General features: G+C 46.5%; 1 pseudogene; it reads left to right on the top strand.

Moving 5' to 3' along the window:
• Nucleotides 1-1,802: 1,802 nt before the first annotated feature.
• LOC116078707 lies at nt 1,803-3,389 on the top strand (annotated as a pseudogene).
• Nucleotides 3,390-5,128: the final 1,739 nt, after the last annotated feature.

The raw sequence follows: 5,128 nt of genomic DNA, 5'->3' as shown, positions 1-5,128 counted from the left end.
TTCTCTTTGGCCGACTTGTAAACTGAAAGGCCCAACCCCCTTCTCCAAAGGGCAGGTTAATCTCTTTGAGACTGTTTTATTTATAATGCAGGGAGCCAGAGACATGGGGGCACCATCTATTGACCAGGCTGTCATTGACAGCGGGTTTCCCCTGACTAGGACTTCAGAAGTTAAGGGGCATCACCTGAAGGGGCCAGGCTCCATTTGGCAGGTCTCATGACAAATTTGGCCAAGGTATGTAAGGTTAGACAGGGATCAGATGAGTCACCTGCTCCCTTTTCAAAGTGACTCATGGAGGCATTCCATCAGTATATGCCCTATGACTCCAGCAGCAAGGAGCACAAATATGACTTTGTCTATGACTTTGTCATAGATCAGGCTAGTAGAAATATCAGGAAAAAGCTTGAGAAGCTAGGGAAATTACAGGATAAGTTGTTGAGGGATTTAGTGCAGGTTTCCAAGAAAGTCTACCATAACAGGGAGACAGAGGAGGAGAAGGAGCAGAGAAAGCGAAAGAAAAGATGATGAAAGGGAGATGGAAAAAAGAAAGGAAGGAAGGAAGAAAGAAAGAAAAAGAAAGGAAGGAAGAAAGGAAGAAAGGAAGGAAGGAAGAAGAGGAAGGAAGGAAGGAATAAAAGAAGAAAAGAAGAAAAACAACAGGGAAGGAATCTACAGAGAGTCCTGACTCTCAGGCTAGAGGATGAATACAAGTTGTTTGAGACCTTGAACAGGACCTAGACTGGTGGTTTGAGGCCTTTCCCCAGGCCTGGACTGGGATGGCAGAGATGGGGAGGGCCAACAACCAGTGCCCCCATCCATGTGGAGCTTAGAGCCCAAGCATCACTGGTGTCTGATGTCGAGGGAGGCTCAGGACAGAATCAGGCCCCACATTACCAGGCTCCTAGAATGAGGGATACTGTGGAAGTGCCAATCAGCTTGGAATACTCCCCTTCTACCTGTGAAGAAACCTGGGTCTCAAGACTAAGGAGGACTGTCTAGAGGGGACCGAATACCTCTTGGAGGAGCTAGGAGGATTGAGATACAGAGTCTCTGCCAAGAAGGCCCAAATCTGCCAGAGAAATGTAAGTTATCTGGGCTACCTGCTTACTGAAAGACAGCCAGCACTGGCTCTCCAATGCTCCAAAGAAGACCATCCTGCACATCCCTCCTCCACATTGCCCCAAACAGGTACAGGAATTCCTGGGCAAGGCCGGGTTCTGCTAGCTATGGATTCCAGAGTTTGCTGAATTGGCTGCCTCCCTCTACCCCCTGACTGAAAAACAGACAGCCCTTCAGTTGGGGTGAAGAAGAGCAACAGGCTTTTGATGCGATTAATCAGGCTTTTCTGGAGGCCTCTGCTCTAGGACTGCCTGATGCCAGCAGACCTTTCCACCTTTGTGTAGCAGAAAACAGGGGGGATAGCCAAGGGAGTGCTCACTCAGCAGCTGGGTCCCTGGAAGCGAGCAATAGCCTATCTGTCAAAGAAATTAGACCCTGTTGCTGCTGGGTGGCCCGTTTGTCTACTGATAGTGGCCGCCGTGGTGGTTTTTAGTTAAAGATGCTGATAAATTGACTCTGGGGCAAAATCTGACTGTGACAGCTCCCTATGCCTTGGAGAGCATAGTTTGCCAGCTCCTGGATTGATGGCTGACCAACGCCCTCATGACTCATTATCAGACTCTGCTACTAAACTCAGATTGGGTGACTTTCATGTCACCAGTGGTCATCAACCTGGCCACTCTGCTACCTGACTTCAATCCACCAGCTCATGATTGCCAGCAGATTCAAGCTGAGAACCAGGGATGGCAAAAGGACCTGTCGATCAGCTGCTTACCGATGCAGAGGCGACCTGGTTCACTGATGGCAGCAGCTACCTGGTAGAGGGACAGCGCAAGGCAGGAGCCACCACTGTGGGTGGGTGCCGTGTGGTTTGGGTAGAACCGCTTCCTCCGAGAACGTCAGCCTAAAAGGCAGAGTTGATAGCCCTGGCCAAAGTCTTGGACCTGGGGGCAGGCAAAAAGATCAACATCTACATGGACAGCAGGTATGCCTTTTCCACGAGGCTATATACCAAGAGAGAGGACTACTCACATCAGAGGGGAAAGAAAGAAATATAAATAAATATAAATTATATTTACAATAAGCCTTAAAACAGCACAGTTTCTGGGCAGCTATCCATTCTTCATACTCTTAGAATCTACTTTCCTATTGATAACCCCAAGTTATTACTTACTGTGTCTCATCTGGACTGCTCTTAACTCCAATTGAACAGCTCTAAGGGCCATGTTCTCTCAACTCTTAACCCATAACAGCTTCTCCTCCTCCTTCTTCCTCCTCATCTCTCCCCCAATCCCAAACTCTTGAAACCTAAACCCCACCTATGTCTCTTTTACCCAGCTATTGGTTGTTGGCATCTTTATTGGCCAATCAGAAATAAGTTGGGGTCAGAGTCACTGAACATTATGCATGTGGACTCTTTCATCTTTGGGGCAACCTGCCTTGGGGACCCAGTGTTAGCATTAAAATACAAGTAGCATGCTGGGCAGTGGTGGCGCACACCTTTAATCCCAGAACTTGGGAGGCAGAGGCAGGAGGATTTCTGAGTTCGAGGCCAGCCTGGTCTACAGAGTGAGCTCCAGGACAGCCAGGTCTACACAGAGAAACCCTGTCTCGAGAAAAAAAAAGGAGAAAAAGTACAAGTAGCATTAGGTACAAGTAGTGATGCTTGCTTCTCAGGCTGATAACTTGGGGCCTGGGATCCTCAAGATGGGAGGAAAGAACTGACTCCCACTAACTGTCCTGTACCTACACATGCATGCTGTGGCTTGCATACCCCCCTCCCCCACCATACACAAAATAGACAAATGTAACAACTTTTTAAAGAATTCAGAAATGTAAGTCTCTAAATACTTTACATTGACATAAAAGACTGTGGCTGACAAACTCTTAAAGCAGAATGGTTTTTTAGTAAATAGTAATGTATCTATCACCTTTCTGCTTCTCAAGTTGAAGCTGAGGCAGCTTAAAAGACTTCTGCAACTGCAGGCAAGCAGCTGGAGGACGGCCGCACCCTCTCTGATTACAGAAGGAGTCGACCCTGCACCTGGGCCTCCGCCTGATGGGTGGCATGCAGATCTTCGTGAAGACCCTGGCCGGCAAGACCATCACCCTGGAGGTGGAGCCCAGTGACACCATAGAGAACGTGAAGGCCAAGATCCAGGATAAAGAGGGCATCCCCCCCTGACCAGCAGAGGCCCATCTTTGCAGGCAAGCAGCTGGATGATGGCCACACCCGCTCTGATTACAACATCCAGAAGGAGTGGACTCTGCACCTGGCCCTCTGTCTGGGGGGGGGGGGAAAGGGAGGGGGGAGGGCTATTATTTATTAACCTCTGTTAAAAATGTTAATAAAGGGGGCTGGCGAGATGGCTCAGCGGGTAAGAGCACTGACTGCTCTTCCGAAAGTCCTGAGTTCGGATCCCAGCAACCACATGGTGGCTCACAACCACCCATGATGAGATCTGATGCCTTCTTCTGGTGCGTCTGAAGACAGCTGCAGTGTATTACGTGGGGGCGGGAGCAAGTGGGGCCATCCTGAGTTCAATTCCCAGCAGCCACATGATGGCTCACGGCCATCTGCACAGCTACAGTGTACTCATACACATAAATAAATAAATCTTTTTTTAAAAATGTTAATAAAGGTTTTGTTGCAAAAAAAAAAAAAAGACGTCTGCAATGCAATTGAGGCATAAATTGAGAACAAATTCTATTAGGAAATCTGGATTGAGAGAAGTTTGACAGAGTAAACTTGTACATTCCTTAACAGAAGCCCTCACCGTCCAGCCTGAGCTCATCTCTGGATCTTTGGATGGCCTTTTGGAGTTCGGGGAACTGGAGTTTCCTTTTGGACTGTCAGTTCTGACTCCTGAGAGCTGTGCTCTGATTTTCTTGTGCACAGCATCAGGATATCCCCAATAATACTAACAACATTCAAATGGGCATATTCAGTGCAGTTAATAATGTATAATTAAGATCAAGGTTTCCAAACACCATATCTGTTGTATTAGAAACTGGAGAAATGAGGATACCAACATCATCTTCTGATTACCGTGAACTTTTAATTTTATACACATAGCATTTTTGTTAGATTTATCTTTTATTGTGTGGGTATGGGTGTTTGTCTGAACAGATGTATGTGCGCCTTGACAAGCATGCTTGACGTCCTCGGAGGAAAGACATCAGATCCCCTGGGTCAGAGGTAATGAGCTGCCGTGTGGGTGCTGAGAGTTGAACCTGGTTGTTTTGCAAGAGCAGCAAGTGTTTGAGCCATCTCTGCAGCCCCTACAACTTTTCTTGAGCAGAGAAAAAAAAAAAAAGAGTGAGCCAGATGATCCTTTATGTGAGCCCTGCATTCCAGAGGCAGAGGCAGCTGGATCTCTTGAGTATGGGGTTAGCCTGCGCATCAGAGTTCTGGGACAGCCAGGGTGACACAGAGAAACCCTGTCTTGAGAATAAAAGAAAAAAAATTCTGTTTCAGATGAGGCACTGGAAACTTCTCATCAGAAAGTTTTGCACGGGTGAATTCTAGTCCAGCCAACAGCTACATAATGAGATCTTGTCTCAAAAATAAACAAATACACAAATAAATACGTACATAAAATGGATAGCTTACTTCCAATAGAAATGTGTTTCTGGTGATTCTGGATTCAATAAGCCAGCTGATTTTAAACTTTACAGGAAAAGACTTGAAGAGCGCTGGGTGGATACTCTTTCGTAGCACACATCAAGCCTTGAGCTTGGTCCCAGTCTCTCTGCCCCACCACACAATATCTAAATGAGATCAAATTATCTCGAGTTTGTCTGTTTGTTTGAAATAGGGTCTTGGTAGCCCAGGATGACCTTTAGAGTTTGTAATAAAGCTGAGGATGACCTTGAACTTTTGAGGGTTCTATTTGTTTTGTTTTTTTTAAAGACAAGGTCCCTTGTAGCCCAGCTTTGGTCTTGAACTGGAAATTTATCCGATGACCTTGGACTCTTGATCCTTCTGTCTGGACTCTTCAAATGCTGGGCCTATAGGTAGATGTCATAATGCCCAGCTTCAACAGTTTTTTGAAAAAAAAAAAAAAAA

The sequence above is a fragment of the Mastomys coucha genome, unplaced genomic scaffold (genome assembly GCF_008632895.1).
Source record: "Mastomys coucha isolate ucsf_1 unplaced genomic scaffold, UCSF_Mcou_1 pScaffold5, whole genome shotgun sequence".
NCBI classification, from domain to species: domain Eukaryota; kingdom Metazoa; phylum Chordata; class Mammalia; order Rodentia; family Muridae; genus Mastomys; species Mastomys coucha.
This window is presented reverse-complemented; position numbering and strand designations above follow the sequence as displayed.